We start from the raw sequence: 17832 nt of genomic DNA on the forward strand, positions 1-17832 counted from the left end.
TTTCCCACATGAGAAAATGAACCCAATATAAAAGAAACTATATTAAGAAGAGCATGAACCAACAATGGCTGATGATTAAGAAGAATAGCTGCAGGTAAAAACTATAGATAACACCACCAGGGATGCACTGATCAGGTTTTCCCCAAGCCTAGGAATGCCTAGTATCTGTTTGTGTGCAGCTGTGAAATGTTTAGTGGAAGCTTTCATTGGAATCCTGAATTACTGTTCCTAGTAAACTCCAAAATCGTGTGATCTAAAATGTATGAATACCAAATTTTAGTAACAGTGAATTCTTCATATAGTAGCTTACTAGTATGTAGCACTTGTTTATCTATAAAAAATAAAATGATACATGGCATATTATTTGCTCATAATAAAGAAAAAAACTCTCAGTGTTTTAGCATTTCCAGACCTTAAGACTCCTGAAAGCCTTGTGAATGCTGATCCACACTTTGACAACTCCTGTCCTAAAAAGAGGTCACATTGGGTAAAAACCCCACTACTTTCTTGGCAGCCTGACTCTTGGGCCAAAAGTACTTTAAACAGTATGTTCCTAGTCCTTGAAAGAGCAAACATGTCTTTAGGGAAAAGAGGAAAAGAAAAGCATACAGCAGTCTTATTGATGTTGGGTCTGATATTTACTCTTCTGTTTCTTGGGTCAAGGCTGCAGGGTGTAAACTGGGCTCCTGCCAGGTTCTTAGCACAGTCTTTCAACAGTAATTCTCCAGGAAGTCCTGTTTGAGAGAGAGAGAGAGAGAGAGAGAGAGAGAGAGAGAGAGAGAGAGAGAGAGAGAGAGAAAAGAAGAAGAAGAAGAAGAAGAAGAAGAAGAAGAGGAGGAGGAGGAGGAGGAGGAGGAGGAGGAGGAGGAGGAGGAGGAAAGTACCTGGGAGGAAATCAGCCATCTTTATGCTGTTCAGTGGTTCTCTGTTTGGGGGTTGGGGGTAGAGGGTGAGGGTAACACATGGCACATAAATGTTAAAGCATCCACTGTTTGCAAAGAACTTCCTTTGGGTCTAGATTTTCACTACCACTTAGAAGCTATTGCTCTGGTTACCTGTATGTTTTGCAAGTTCACCTTCCCCTACAAGGCTATGAAGGAGTTAAGGGCAAGGATCTTGCCTGAATTACCTCCGCATACCTGGGACAGTGCAGAGAGTGAAAGCCCTACTCCCGTGCCTGGGGTTAAGGGGGAAAGAGCAAACCTGAGGCCAGACTTCCCCCGTAGTGCCCCCTGTAGGCTCCACTGACTTAATCTGAATGGACCCCCTGCTTGACTTCCTTTCCTTCTGTCTTGTTTCCCCAATTCCTTCACTGTCTTCCTGAAACCCTTCCTTAATAAACCATTTGCACATGATTCTCATCTCAAGGTTTTCTTCTATGGATCACCAGCCACAGGACTAAAAACTGGAGCACTGGCAATATGCAAATTAATGGCTACCATTTTGTCCTAGTTAAGGGTTCTCGGAAATCAAGGAGGAGAAATCCACTCAAATTAGCTTGAATGGGAACTTTACAGAAGTATACCATGACTTGCGGGAGTTAGAAAGTTACCTGTAACTTGCTGGGGCCACACAGTCTCCCTTCTCTGATGCTCTCAGCACATGAACTCATCTATTTTGCTGCAATTCAATATTTCCTGTGATGCTTTACTCTAACGTAATTGCTTGCACATGGCTATGGCTTACTAAGGAACTAAAACACTTTCCCTGGTACAGAAAACCAGCTTATTCAAATCTTAGTGTCCGAGGTCCAAATGCTGAATGCCAGTAAAAAACAAACAAACAAAAAACAACAACAAAAGAAACAAACATCAGAATCTGATTAGCCCATCTTAGGTCAGGTGTCTTCCCCATCCCATTCAGATGCAGCTGTGGAAGCAAGGTCCTCTTTTGAGACTCGGCCCCTTCAGCAGTACTGTGGCATGTGTGTATTTTTTCAAAGGGGATTATAGGATCAAGGCAATGACTGACATCTCTAGGAGAATGATAAACCAAGACTTTTTTTGTTCTGCCTTCAAACCTCAGTGTTGGCACTACCCTACCCAATCCAGGAGGAAGATTCTCCCTCTTGAACAGTTTTCATCTATTCCAATCTCATGGGCTTGTTCACTGTCTACCAACATGGTGGGCTAACTTTGTCTCCATGCTAAATTTTTTTTAACATTTATTTTTGAGAGAGAGAGAGAGAGAGAGAGAGAGAGCGAGCAGGTGGGGGAGGGACAGAGAGAGAGAGGGAGACAGAAGATCTGAAGCAGGCTCCGTGCTGTGGGCACGGAGCCCGATGCAGGGCTCTAACTCACAAGGAGAGATCATGACCTGAGCTGAAATCAAGATTCGGCCTCTCAACTGACTGAGCCACCCAGGCGCCCCTCCATGCTAACTTTTTTTTACAGTTCCTCCAGCCATGCAGCCTTTAGTCTCTGTTTCTACAAATACTTTCCTTCCTTTATTTCCTACTTTCTCCATGAAGCTTTCCTCATCCTCCCCTAACTCCTATAGCACTATTATCTTTTGTTTGTTTGTCCAAGTTGCATGATAAAGTCAGGGCTATCTTCCCTACTTAGTAAGCACTCAAAATCAGGAAGAGACTATGCCTCCTACTTCGGTTGCTTCCTCTACAGAATCTGGCACCATTCTGAGCACACAGCCAGCAAAACAGAGCTGCTTCTGCTTAATGTGCCAACTGGAGTAGATTACACTTATTTCAATGCCTTCCCCATAGGCTGAAACACCAAGTTTAAATCATTGCCCCTTGGGCCTCACCACTCCAGTGTGAGCTTGCTCCACTTCCAGCTGCAAGGATCTGCATCTCCTTGCCAGATGGCTTTCTTCCAAACAGCAGAAAGCCACTCTGGCCTCAGCACAGTATACTTACTGGACAGTCTGGGAAATTAACTACTGGTAGCCCTCCACCAACGATCCTTAGGGACTGGTGGATATACAACCCAGCACCCCTGCCCTCCACAGATCAACTCTGGGTCTTCTACATGGCTCCCCAGGGTTCCCCCGGGGGGCTTGAGCTCCAGTTGACCACAGGGGTAACTTAACTTGGTAAGGCACTCTTTATGGTTGCCTTCCCTTCCTGTCTCACTCCCCACTTCCCTTCTAGTGTTTCCTGGGGATCACCTCCCAAATAAACTGCTTACCTTATCTTACCTCAGGGTCTTCTTTTGAGTGAACCTAAGCTAAGCCAACATTGAATTCTTAGGGAATGAATGAAGAGGGAATTTTCACTTTCCCCTCAGAGGCAGAGCAGCCAGGCTAGGGACAGGGTTGGATTTCTCAAGGCTGGGAGAATAGAAGACTCAACTCCCATTCCTTAGCTCAAAAGTGGAAGCTTCCATAAAAGGGAGGCTGCACGAGAATCCATTTAAAACAAAAAACGCTGCCTCCTGGGGGCAGCTGTGAAGTTCACAGCATCCAGCTAGACCCAGAAAAGGCAGGTGCTGACAGTACAGCTGCCCACAATTTTCTGGCCTAATTTGGGATGGTTAATATATCTTGGCAGCCCAGTAGCCATACCCCCACTTGTCAGGGTTTCCATTAGGAAGGAAGGGAGAAGGAAAGGACAGGAAAGGAAAGCAGCAGCCAGGAAAAAAAAAATGACAATGATTAGACTTTAGACTTTTTGCTAAACTTCACAGACAACATTTGACTTGAGCTACGAAATCAGAGAAAACAAGGTCCCTTTTCTTGTATCTTAAATTTTGGAACAATTTCTAGCTGCTGGAATAGTTTTTCAGAAACAAAGCAGACAAAAGCCCTACAAAAGGATGGCGGGGGAAAAAAAAATAGTTAACCTCTGATGAACTTGAAGAACAGCTTGAGTATTTCTGATGGTTGATTGCATAATTCAACTTCTTGAACATTTAATGTGTTATTCCTTTGTTTACTGGAGGAATGCAATTGCTCAATGAAATGTGAAAAGACTTGACAAGAACTGTTTTCATGATTGTCTACCAAGTTCTTGCTTTAACTTGTTTGCTTAATCAAATGTTTACTTGTGATCTCTTTGCAAGGTTCTGAATTTCATTACCTCTTTCTTTAAAGAGAAGTCAATGTGCTTGGGAAGGAAGGCTTGCTCATCATAGGTCAGTGAACATTAGCACTTTCTAATAATTAGTTCCAAGCCCCAGTTTCTAGACAACTAACCAGTTCAGCAAAATCTTACTTCATAAGAAATTGACCTATTTTCAGCAGAGCTCTGCAACCAGTGCAAAATGTAAAATCTCATAGAACTGTGTTAATTTGTCATTATGGCCAAAATGATTTGCTATAGCAAAGCAACAATTAAAGCAAATGATGCTTGTCTCTTTATTTGGAGATATCTAGAAGACAGCTCTGTCATAACTTCAATTTGAGATCTGCCTGGCTGTCCTGATGAGAACCATCTTAACGACCTTATAAAATTCTCATTGTCTTCCATTGTAAAAATGTATAGCAAGTTTCCTGCTCAGCTATGCATAATCAGAAGAGGATTATCCTCACTGCTGTGGACTTGAACAAAAATTTTGTCTTCTCAGAAAAGTAGCATGCTAAACATAGGAGGGATTTACATCCATGCTAGATAGAGGGAGAAAACCTTTAGTTTAACAGATGAAAGCTATCTTCCTCTTGTAAATTATCGTAATAGCCAGAATAATGGGCCCTTCCCAGAAAATGTCCACATCCTAATCTCTGGAACCTACAAATATGTTACTTTACATAGCAAAAGGGGAGTCTGCAGATGTGATTAAGAACCTTGACTCTCAAAAATGAACAAACGTTAAAAAAATTTAAAAAAAAGGGGGGGGTGGTGTCTGGGTGGCTCAGTTGGTTGAGCAGCCAACTTCAGCTCAGGTCATGATCTCGTGGTTCGTGGGTTGGAGCCCTGTGTCGGACTCTGTGCTAACAGCTCAGAGCCTAGAGCCTGCTTCTATTCTGTCTCCCTCCCTTCTGCCCCTCCCCTGCTTGTGCTCTCTCTCAAAAATAAAGAAACATTAAAAAAAAAAAAGAATATTGAGACATGGCATTATCCTGAATTAGCTGAGTAGGCCCAACGTAATTACAAGGATCCTTAAAATCATACAAACTTTCCCAGCTACAGTCAGAGGAAGACGTGACTATGGAAGAATGGTCAAAGCGGTGTAATCTTGCTGGCTTTGAAAATGGAGAAAGGGGCCAGGAGGAATGTGGCTGGCTTCTAGAAGCTGGGAAAGACAGAAAAAACAGATGATCTCCAGAGTCTCCAGAAAGGACTCCTGTACTGCTGAAACCTTAATTTTAGCCCCACAAGACCTGGGTCAGACTTCTGACCTCCAGAACTATAATAAATTTGTGTTGTTTGAAGCCACCAAGGTCACGGTGACCTGGGTCAGACTTCTGACCTCCAGAACTATAATAAATTTGTGTTGTTTGAAGCCACCAAGGTCACGGTGATGTGTTGCAGTAGCAACCGAAAACTAATACAGGTATAATATTTCAATAATTCCTGAAAAATATATAAGAAAAAATATTATGATAAAGTTTATTTCTTCCCCCCACCCAGAAAGGTCAAGAAGTGTGATTTTTCTTCTTTTCTCCTTCACATCATCACCTTCCATTCCTTTTGTAGCAGAATAAAATATTCATTACAAGTGAACATCAGGTCCCCTGTCATCATAACCCCCTGTGGCTTTCCCTCATCCATTCCCTCAACCATAATCCTATTTCAGCATGTATGGTTATCCATTTTAAAAATATTAATTACAAATTCATAATCCATTTACAGCATTATTTTGTGTGCACTAACTTTTTACATATAAAGTTCAGAGAATGAAGGACTATTTGACAAGAGCTGGAAAACAAAGGACACAAAGCCACAACCAAAGAGGACACATCTTTAGAAAGAAAGAGAGGGAGTAGAGATGAGCTTCTGGACTTCTCCCTGTCTTCCCTTTGCTGTCCTATCTCCCATCTCTTACCCATGCCTCCCATGGTCTGAACCAGGGCAGAAGCCAATGGGCTGAAAAGTCTGAGAATTGTAGCTTGCAGGATGAGCCTTCTGCAATGCAGAGGAGAGCAGGGGAAGTGTGGAGAAGGGATTTGAGAGCAAGCAGGCAAATGTCTGGCCCATGCTCTGCAGCGTATATTCTGGATTTACAGTAAAGTCCTTTAAAAAGTCCTTTACAAAAAACCTTTTGATTTTCAGCTTTCTGTATCTTTGTTTTGTTGTTTGTGCCAAGGGACCTTTGAATGCTTAAAAGGAAAATATGAAGGGAGTCCCTACTATGGGGGAGGGACCTACTGGGACAGGAGCTGCCCCCCACCCTTCCCCAGTTGGCAAGTCCCTTGCAGCTTGAGCCCTCGTTCACCATTCTGCTGTAACTGTTATCTTCTGGCCTCTGAGTGGGAAGAAGCACTCTAGAATCATGATTGCTGGAAAGTGGAAGAAATGAAGCAAAGTGCAATTTTTCCAGGGTTGCCAGATGATTTCAATAATATCAGATGTGTATGAGTAAAAAATTAACAAATGAGCAACCAAAGAAATGCAATATGGGGAGATCTCTGGAAATAATCTACACCAACATCTAATATTTTGCATTAAATAGAATATTTCCCCATTTTTAAAAATTTTTCAGGAACTTATGTTTTATACCCTTAACTGGAGGAGTATCATATAGAGAACAAGCAAAAGTACTTAGATTGTTCCAGACTGTTGTATGACTAACATAAGAGAGGTTGCTGACACATTTCTTCCATGCTTTTTTCCAGAGTGAAAGCTCAAATCCCGAACACTGTCAGAACAAAAGGCCACAAACATAGGTTTGGTGAACTCCACCCTATAGAGTAGCAGTAGGGTCTTCAAATCACTGGTTAGACAGAAACTATAGACTAGCACTATCCAACAGAAACACAATGTGAGCCATGTTTGAAAAAGTGAAACAGGTAAAATTAATTTTAATACTTCCAACTCAATATATCAATATTTTGACATGTGATCAATATAAAAATAAACTATTTTTGTTTTTTCACATTGAATCTTTGAAATCTTATGTGTATTTTATGCTTATACCATGTGACAATTTTTATCAGAAATGCTTGGTCTGGGGGTGCCTGGGTGGCTCAGTTGGTTGAGCATCTGACTTCAGCTCAGGTCATGGTCTCATGGTTTGTGAGTTCAAACCCTGCATTGGGCTCTGTGCTGACAGCTCAGAGCCTGGAGTCGGCTTCAGATTCTGTGTCTCCCTCTCTCTCTCTGCCCTTCCCCCACTTGTGCTCACTCTCTCTCTCTCAGAAATAATAAATGAATACACTTTAAAAAAATCATTAGAAATACTTGATCTATATGTAGATTTATAAACCGTACAGTTGGTAAGAAAAATTCACATGCTTGAGTTGCTCCAAGCATGTGTAAAAAATTTTTCCAATGACTAATCTAGTACAAATTTTTAAATTAAAATTAAAGGCACCCGTGCAGCTCAGTTGATTAAGTGTCTCTTAGTTGCAGCTCAGGTCACGATCTCAGTTTGTGGGATTGAGCCCTGCACCCAGCTCCATGTGGAGGAGCCTGCTTAGGATATTCTCTCCCTCTCTCTCTCTCTCTCTCTCTCTCTGCCTGCCCCCCTCCCCTGCTTGCATCCTCTCTCTCGCTCTCTCAAAATAAATAATCTTTAAAAAATTAAATTAAAAATTCAGTTTCCCACTCACAGTGGCCACACTTGCTATGCTCAGCAGACACTTGTGGTTTGTGGCTACTACACTGAACAGCAAAACACTAGATCAGAGACCATGACTGTCAGAACACGTGAGATTTTTTCCACTTTAAAACTTTTGTATGCTAATTTTGTATGCTTTTGTATGTGACCTGTTTTCATAATGATGAGTCTGAAGCCTTTATGCAAAGAACCTGTGTTCTTGTTGGGGTCAATAAGGAAGTAAAGATTAGAGGAGCAAAGCTCCATGTAACAATGGGTGGATGTCGGTGGAAGCTTCAAAGAAAGGAAGTCAGCCTAACTGTCCAAGATCTGTAACAGGAAGAATGGGGCCCAGGAGGAGCCTGGAAAGTGGTCCTGTACACTTTCAGACATGGCTTATTGGTACAAATGACAGAAATCTGATTCAAACTGATTTTGTGGGATACCTGGGTTGCTTGGTTGGTTAAGTGTCTGACCCTTGGTTTAGGCTCAGGTCACGATCACGATCTCACAGTTTGTGGGACTGAGCCACTCATCGGGCTCTGCACTGGGCATTGGGCCTGCTTGGGATTAGATTTTTCTATCTCTGCCCCTCCCCCACTCTCTCTCTCGCTTTCCCTCAGTATAAATGAAGTTAAAAAAAAAAAAACTGGGGCATGTGGGTGGCTGGCTCAGTCAGTTGAGTGGCTGTCTTGGGCTCAGGTCATGATCTCGTGCTCAGGTCATGATGTCTCGGTTTGTGGATTGGAACCCTGTGTGGAGCTCGCCACTGTCTGCACGGAGCCTGCTTCTGATGTCTGTTCTCTTCTCTGCCCCTCCCCCGCTTGCACTCTCAAAAATAAACATTAAAAAAACCTGGCTTTGGCAGTAAAGGTTCTCTATTGACTCAAGTAACTAAAAAATCTGCAGGCTCCATAACAAGAAGCTCAGGCACGGCTAAATTCAGGGGCTCAAATAAGATCATTAGGAATTTATTTTCTACCATCAGTGCCCATGGGTTTCTTTAAATCTCAATTTCTCCAAACATGGCAAGATGGTCACTAGGTATCCCAGCGTTATGTCCCACCCTTAACATCCCTACCAGAAAGAGGTGCTTCCTTCTTAAAAGCCAGCAGAAGTCCTAGAATGGATACTCCTTAACCTCTACTCGGATCACATGCTCATTCTTCAACTAATCCCCCAGGCCTGATCTATTTCCCAGCCTAGGAGAGAAAGGGGCAGATCTGCCCAAACCATATGCTCTACACGCAACAGTGATTCTCCCAAGGGAAAACCAGGTTGCTATATTTAGGAGGGGAAGGGAGGGAAAGGATGTTGGGCAGCAAAAATCCCTTGTGTGTCAAATCAAGACTCTTGACAGTAAGGCTTTTTGGTTCTCCAAAAATGTGGTTATTGAGTTCATATGGCTTCAGGAAAAAAAACAAAAACAAAAACAAAAAAAAACCCAGTATCATCTGCCAAATGCCTCATCCCCTTTTGCCATTGATCATGTGGAAATCCATACCTTTTTCAAGCTACCCAACCTTGAAGAAACTGTTTACACCTCACTGTGCCTTAGGGTTTCCAACTGTGAAATAGGATCAAGAATAGGACCTACCTCATACATTGGTAATCCAAGATTAAGCTAATGCTTGTGAAGTGCTACCAGTAGAGTCCAGCAGACTACCAGTACTTAAAAAACAAACAAAAAACAAAAAAACACTAAATCTGCAAGAATGTGGTATATTTTTTCTCTTAGAAAAGATTGATTTCTCACATGAGCTAATATAGGCTTCTTCCCTAAAAGGTGGCCTCCAGAAAGATGAGAAATTGCTGAAGAGGTTTATTGAACGAGTGAATTCCATTTTCAAATTCCATTTGCTTTTTTTTTCTCTCAGAGAGACACCTCTGTCCTTAAATAGTTTGCTTGTATTGTCATTTTTTTCTGTGAGCATGCATCAGAATTAAACCCCTGAGGCTCCCAGCTGGCTCAGTTGGTTAAGCTTCTGACTGCAGCCCAGGTCACAATTTCCTAGTTCGAGAGTTCAATCGCTGCATCAGACTCTGTGCTGACCACTCAGACCCTGGAGCCTGCTTCGGATTCTGTATCTCCCTCTCTCCCCCTCCCTTGCTTCTGCTTTCACTCTCTCAAACAAACATTAAAAAAAAATTTTTAAACCCCAACACAGCCCTATGTCACGTGTGCTCCAAAATGCAACAGCACCAACAAAATATAGGTATCAGGACCATTGCAGGGGATACCTCCATCTTTATTCTACCCTTGTTGCCACAATATTTGGTTTAAGTTACAGTAACCACAGTAAAAGGAGTTTATTTGGGGAAAAAACTCCTTAAGGAGTGAAGGTAACAGCTCTAGGTGCCCCTAGTGGGGAAAGCAAGATTCATTCAACCCAGAGGAATCGCCTGCTCCGGAAAATGCCAAATTGATACATGCTGGGAAGCTGAACTTCAGAACCCTTTTTTGTTGGAGAGATTATATTCAATAAGAGGAAAGAGTCGCCTAGGAAAGGTGATTCAAGGTACAAAACGCTCTGCTTTTTCTGAAGGACTAGTGTGCTCGCTGAATCCATCCGTTCCCTCATACCGGGTCTAAAATTACACACCTAGGATCACTTTACTGATTAGATACTGCCTTCAGGAGGCCCGAGCCCTTCACAGGCACGCTTACCACCTGCAGGGACACACATTACCATCCTACCGTGGTACCACCACTTGCTTAACACAGATAAGGTAAGTTACTCAGCTAGGGTATGGGAACTTTCTCCATTCCTCCTTCCTCCCCATACCGACACCCTTGCCCAGATAACTCTGCATTTCCTTCCAGAAAAGTCACTTGGGACCCGTGAGGATTTCTTTGGCAGGAACATAGACAAAAGTGGTGGTGTGCTAGTTCTTAGTCTGCATATAAGGAGACAGCCCTTCTTTATTCTGGACTACGAGCTCCTGAGCCAGACAAGAAAAAGGAGGCCCGACCTAAAGAGCAAAGGGACGGACGAGACTACGCTACAGCTTAAGCTGAAAAGACACACACCACCAACAGAAAGGAGTAAGACTAACCTCTCCAAACGCCGGGAGGCCCTGCTTATGTAGAGAAAGTTCCGGCTCAGGTTCACTCTGGCCCAACATGCTAATGAGGGGAAGGAAAAAAAAGCCTCATCCTGATTGGTTGGAAGTGCCGCATACTGATTGGCCAGAAGGGCTTCATGCTGATTGGTCGATATTGGCAGGTAATTCAGGCAGCTAACTCGGGCTTTGGGGAGCCAGGATCTTGTATTCTAAATCGGGCTTGTAGATGGAGCTTTGTCCTGGCTACATCCTTGCTCTGCTTTGTGAGAGGAGCTGTTTAACAACAGCAAACGGAGAGCGCCCCAGATGCATAATATATTTATTTCACTTGGGGCTTGTTTCCATGGTCCCTGTCTCATTTTTCTGCTTGCTTTTGTGTTTCTGCTGAAGAAGAAGAATGAACGATGTGTGATAATAGTTGACAATATATCACCTCCCAGAGGGAGCAAGGTGCTGAGAGTGTCGGCCACAGCAGGTGAAGTTTCCTGTTTAGAAAAGCCAGAATTTGTAGGAACTTTATTGCAGCCATTCCCTATCCTCTTTTCCTTACTTTCTAAAAAGTGAAATCCCTACATTCCCAGAATTTTTTACAGCTAGGGGTGGCCATATGATTCAGTCCTAGCCAATGATACATAAGTATAGTTTTGCAAGGGACTCCTAAGAAAACTTTTGCTGTCTTGCTCAGAAGAAAAGGAACTTCTGTTACTGCCCTTCTGCTTGCTTTGAAGGCACTGGTGATGCCTGAGTCCATAGCAGCCAACTTGCAACCAGGAGGTGAGTAGCGTGAGGTTGAAAAGTCATCAGTTTAAGGAGGGCAGAGTGGGAAGATGGAAAAAACCTGGGTCCTTGATGATGTTGCTGCGTAGCTAAACCAGCACCAGCAAATGCCTATTTCCAATCTTAACATGAGATAGAATCAGTGTCTATATTGCTTAAACCCCTGTGTGATGGGGTTCTGATATCTAAAATGAAATGCATTCCTTACGGGTATGCCTATTTGACTCTATGACACTTTGACTTGGGTCTGGCCCAATCTTTATATCAGAAAGATGTTATAGTTTCCTCAGTGTATATTGAACAAGCTGAGATAGAAGGACACTCTGAAGGTGTCCTAACATCTTGTGAGGAGGTGGAGGGAAGCAGCAGTTTTACCTTTTAGTATCAAATCGAAGTCTCCTAGGAACTGAGATGGGGAAGTCTGGATCACTTCTATCTCTGTCTTGACCTATTTGGCTTAATAAGACCAATCCACCCACCATTGCTTGATCCAAGAAGCTTTCTCAAAATCCAGCCAGAGTGAATCACTATTTTCTCTGAATTCCTAGAGTTGTTCGTCTTGGTCTGTGTGTTGCCCCTCAATTGACAGATCACACTCAGCTCTCCAGGAGGCTAGCTGTTTATGTCTTATCTTCTCTACAAGGATAGTGTTTTAATAGTCCCTGCAGAATCTCTTTCAGACCCTAGTAGAGTTGCTCAGCACACATCAGGCCTGTAGTAACGAGTAGTAATTATGAATTAAATAAAGTGAATATGAACTTGCTTTATAGCATACCTAGCATCACATCCAGGTTTATGGCTGCATCTGGGAACCTAATTAGGGATTGGCAACAAAAATAGTTCAGCTTAGGATGCCTTCTACTGCAGAGGAAGTAGATTAAGAGAGAAATGAGAGAGGTAACAAGAGGAGAAAGAAAGAACAATCCAAAGTCACCTCCAAAGAGACCAGAGTCTCTGTATAATTTATTCCCTCTTGGGAGCATTCCTATCAGACGTTCTGATGATAAAGAGTCAGCCATCTGGCATGGTTTTGCATTTTTACCCTGTTCCTTAAAATATGTGTTGGATCATTTCGACTTTCAGCTTCCACTTTAGTCAAAAAGAAGAGAGAATCTTTAAGCTGGAAAGTGCTAGAACTCATAATTAAGAAGAGGGGTATCTTAGAATTGGTCCCCCAGAAATGGGCCTTGGAACAAGGATTTGAATCCAAGGGGTTTATTTGTGGGTGATCCCAGGAAACACAGTAGGAGAATATAGAAATAAGGTAGTGAAGAAAAAGAAGCTAAGACAGGTGTGTTAATGAGTAAATTATGCCTGTGGGTAAATGCAACTCAGCCCTGGTGGGGAGCTCTGTATAAAACACACCTCGAAATGGTTCCTCATGGGGGATGAGAAACTGGGATATTTATCCAGTAATTCCCATTTATCATTGGTTGAGGGATGTTTGGGGGCATTAATACTTTGGCACTCCCAGCCTGCCTCACTCATGACTGAGTGTGCTGCTGCAGCCAAGAAAATCCTTAAGCAGAGAATCTGCGGTGCGTGAAGTAAGAAGCCATTGGCATGTACTGGAATGCTGCGTGTTGATAGTATACAGGCAGAGCATCAACAGTGTCTGCTACACAGAGAGAAGTAGAAGATGGAGGAGGAGCAGGGGGATGGGGTTGAAGCCACCAGGGATGAGGAGCGCTCACTTGCCTGCGGCTGAGATCTGGATAGCAAGGGTGGTTTGCCAATGAATGAAGGTATATATCACACTGAAACACCTGGGGAAATCTGTCCTACATCTCCCATTTATCTCTATTGTCTTTAGATTTTAGAATGCCTTCAAAATCATAAGGGCCAAAACTCATATTTATCAACCTTCATGTCCTAAGTAGGGGGAATGACAGAGTACATTTATGCAGTGGAACATTCTGGAACTATTTAAAACTACAATTCTATTCTATGACCTATTAAAATCCAAAGAGTTTTCAAAAACAAAGAAAAATACTTATCATTTAATGTTAAATGATTAAAAAGAAAGCAAGATCCAAATTGTATATTCAGTAGGGTTTCCAGTATGTTAAAAAAAAAAAAAAGTACTGATTCAATGTTGGAAGAATATATTATTTTTTAAAAAGACTTTGAGGGGTGGACTTGTAGTTCCTTTTCTCTGCTTCCTTATAGTTTTTTAATCTTTACATATTTTCTACAATAGGCATGTATTACTTTTATAACTTGATCATAAAATCTTTGGCAAAATATTACATTACTCATTGTCAATAATAACCCTAAAATCATTTTGCTGATTTGGCCCATCTGAGCCTCTGATGTTAGATTCTTTTTAGGACTGTGCTCAAGGGTACAAGCTCCCAGGAGATTAACATCCTCCACTGTGTTCTCCTTGTTCCCCCAGAAGTCCATGTTGCATTCCAGTTCAGCCATCCAGCCAACATATATTCATTCATTTAGATAAATATTTACAGAGTACCCACTGTGTATCAGGCAAAACCAGACATGGACCCAGCCTTCATGGAGGGAAGTGAGTAATGCAATAAAACAAATAAATAAAAAGTTCTATCTTTGAAGAGTGCTATGCAGAAGAGATACATGGTACTCTGGAAAGCTTTAGGAGATTTAGATCTAATGGGAGAGGCTGTCTTTAGGAAGTGACATTCAACCTAGGATCCCAAGGATGCATAGGAGTTAACCAGGCAAATGTTAATTGGGTTTCTAATGTATGCATGGGGTCACCATGCTGGGGTGATGCTATATTCAAACCTCTGCCCTCAAAAACCTAGCCATCTAATTGTCAAACCACACTCAAGTTTCCTAAAATAACGCAGAGGAAAAAACAACAACAACAATATTGTATTAAGTTCCCCACTGTCTCTCTAGGAAAATATGGGAGTTCAAAGGAAGAGGCAATCAGTAAGGATTAAGTTATCAAGAAAGACTCTTTGAAGGAAATATAGCTTGGGTTCATCTTCTATGCCAGAAAGAAGGAAGGGTGTCCAAGAAAGGGGAATAGCATGCATAAACGCTCAGAAGGGTTGATGTGAAGGATCCTTTTTTAAAAAATATTTTTTAGGGGCGCCTGGGTGGCTCAGTCGGTTGAGCCTCCGACTTTGGCTCATGTCATGATCTCACAGTTCATGAGTTCGAGCCCTGTGTCGGGTTCTCTGCCAATAGCTCAGAGCCTGGAGCCTGCTTCGGATTCTGTGTCTCCCTCTCTCTCTGACCCTCCCCCGTTCATGCTCTGTCTGTCTCTGTCTCAAAAATAAACATTAAAAAAATTTTTTTAAAAATTTTTAATGTTGGGGCGCCTGGGTGGCTCAGTCGGTTAAGCGTCCGACTTCGGCTCAGGTCATGATCTCGCGGTCCGTGGGTTCGAGCCCTGCGTCAGGCTCTGGGCTGATGGCTCAGAGCCTGGAGCCTGCTTCAGATTCTGTTTCTCCCTCTCTCTATGACCCTCCCCCGTTCAAGCTCTGTCTCTCTCTGTCTCAAAAATAAATAAACGTTAAAAAAAATTTTTTTAACGTTTATTTATTTTTGAGAGAGACAGTGAGAGCGGGGGAAGGGCAGAGAGGGAGGGAGACACAGAATACGAACAGGCTGCAGGCTCCTAGCTGTCAGCACAGAGCCCAATGTGAGGCTTGAACTCAACAGACAGCAAGACTATGACCTGAGCCGAAGTTGGACACCCAACCAACTGAGCCACCCAGGTGCCCCAAGGATCCTTTAATTGGACAGCGAGATGACCAGTAGGATGAAAGTAGAGGATGGGTATTATGTGAAAGGGATGGCCTGTCCTTGGAAACCAGGTAAGGATGCTTGACTTAATGTGGTGGGAACTAGGGAGCAAAGAGCAACAAGACAAAGGTAGTATGTACAGTGGCTGACTATGCCTCCTGGAGAGAGGAGTAAGACCAGCTGGCCACGGTGATCCAGATAGCAATAGAGAGTCTCCTAAGGAAAATGTTCTTCTTTTTATCCATGGAAAACTGGGATATAGAGGTTCACTGGATTTTTAGCCTCTGAAAAGGAAATTTCTATTAAAGGGGAAACATAATTATATTGTTGAATATAATCTGATTCATCTCGTTTTATCCATCTGTCTCATATAACCAAGGAAATATACTGAAACCCAACCAATTTGTTCCCTTTTCCAGAAGGTCTCTGCACAGAGGAGACTGTATTTGCAAGTTATCTAGGACCCAACCGTGTCAGAGCAAAACTATAGACTGGAAGACCCTTCTCCAACTTTCAGGAACCCCTCTTTCCTACTCCCAAAAGTTGCTGCTGCTGTGGTGGAGTAGGGGTGAGGGTGGCAGGTGTAGGTTATGCTGGTATAGGGCCTTCTTAGCCAAAATGACCTGCTGGGAGGGCTGTAGAGTCAAAAGGCTGAGGGAGAGAAATCTCTCACCCAGCAGATGCCAGCAGACATAGCAACGCAGATTTTGTTCTACACTCTGTCCTCCTGGTTCCCACGAACATATGTTGGTAGATCATCTTCTAGCATGTTCCCCTAGTTAGTTAGCCTGTCCTGTTTCCTAGATCTCTCCAGGAAAGATGAGTTTCTAAGCTTCTTTGGTGTTCTTACTGTACACTTTAAGGGCTTTAAAGCAGTAATAGAGAAGATAGCTTCATCTGTGCTTCAAAGTACTTTGCAAAGTGTTGATCAGGACAGTGCTAGAATTTCTATACAGGAGGGACCAACGTGTGGCAATCTAGTTACCCAATGGGACTTCACTTGAGGCTCTCTTTGCATAGCAAAATGTTTTTATTTTGATCTTACTTATTGGGGCAGCACATGGAAATAATAGGGTACTAAAGTTCGCTCCTTCCAATCCTGTCCTTGATACCAGTACTGAACCCTAAACTTAGGGTTCTTTCCAGCTAGAGACTCTTCCTAGAAAAGTCCTACACCTTCATCTTTACTTTCACTCCAAGGACAGAACAGGGTTTTGCATGCAGACATCATTTATCAGTGAATAAATTGGTCACTTTAATTATCTGTTTTATCTGTTTTAATTATCTGTTTTAATAATTATCTAACTTAACTAACAGAGCTGGCTACTTCTTTCTCATGGGAAGGTGAGCATCTGCTGAGAAGGTTCTCAGGAATCAGATTCACCCTCAACACCCCACCAGACCAGACCTGTCAGCTAGTTCAGGGCCCCTCCTTGGAACCAATGGAAAGTTTTCTTGGATCTCTGAGGCCCTCTAGTGGCTGTTTTAGGATGAAATCCTGCCTAACAGCTGCCCTTCCCACCTTCTCCTAAAAATTTGGCTGGTCTAGAGAGAGAGAAAAAAAAACAGAAAGAGAGGAAGGAAGGAAAGAAGGAAGGAAGGAAAGGAAGAAAGAAGGAAGAAAAGGAAGTAAAGAAGGAAGAAATTTGTTTTCTTTTGCTTCTCCTAAAATGCCAAAAGAAAACAGGTATGTTTAGTTTCTGACACCATCAAGATTAATCTGACCTCTTATTATATCTCCACTTTATAGATGATGAAATTGAAACTCAGAGTTCAATATATTTCCCAAGATCACACAACTATGTAAGCGGCAGGGTTAGGATTCAAACTCAGGTCTCCCTCCAAAACCCACTCTGTAGATGCGCCTACCACTTCTTGTACTAACTTTGGGTTTCAGGTTCTTTGACCCATACTCCATGTGAATGACACCTCCTGGAGTTGGGCAGTGCACAGCCTGCACAACTGTAGAGTGACAAACCAACTTTGACTGGCTTGAGACCATCCCAAGGCGAAGATTCTAAGCCTGGTTTTGCTACTCAAAGTAGATCCCTGACCTGAAGGGTCAGCAATTCCTGGGAACTTTTTAGAAATGTAAATGTTGGGACACCACCCCAGGTCTAGTGAATCACAGTCTTCAAAGCTGGAGATGAGGAATCTATACCCAGGACTTCTCAACTTTGCTATGCACTGAGATCACCTGGGGAGCTTGTTAAATGCAGATTCTCAGTCAGGAGGGAGAAGGAGATAGTGCTGCCCTTCAGCTTCCCTAACTAGCTCCCAGATGGTGCCAATGCCCTGAACCACACTTGGAATAACATGGCTCTACGCCAGCCATTCTCAAACTTGAGTCTGCATTCAAATCACGTGGAGGGCTGGTTAACACACAGATTGTTGGGCCCCATCCCAAGAGAATCTGATTCTCAAGGTCTGGGATGAGGCCCAAGAATGTGCATTTCTAACAACTTCCCAGGTGATGCTGATTCTGCAGCATCACCTGGGGACCCCAGTTTGAGAACCACTGTTCTAGCCTACCAGACCTTCCTTAAATAGACAACTAACTTCATGCTTTCTGGCTCGACATTTGCATGAGCCCTACTCA

At 42.8% G+C, this 17832-nt stretch overlaps 1 long non-coding RNA gene across 2 annotated transcripts in view; it reads right to left on the minus strand.

Annotated features, from left to right (window-relative positions):
- Positions 1-10798, minus strand: part of LOC123384368 — a 59609-nt gene extending 48811 nt beyond the window's left edge. Inside the window, exon 1 of one of the 2 annotated variants that reach the window (XR_006595368.1) lies at positions 10713-10798. This is a non-coding gene — a long non-coding RNA (uncharacterized LOC123384368). The remainder of the gene's footprint in view (positions 1-10712) is intronic. The other variant, XR_006595367.1, reaches the window with a different exon arrangement.
- Between the last annotated feature and the right edge of the window lie 7034 nt (positions 10799-17832).

The sequence above is a fragment of the Felis catus genome, chromosome A3 (genome assembly GCF_018350175.1).
Source record: "Felis catus isolate Fca126 chromosome A3, F.catus_Fca126_mat1.0, whole genome shotgun sequence".
NCBI classification, from domain to species: Eukaryota; Metazoa; Chordata; class Mammalia; order Carnivora; family Felidae; genus Felis; species Felis catus.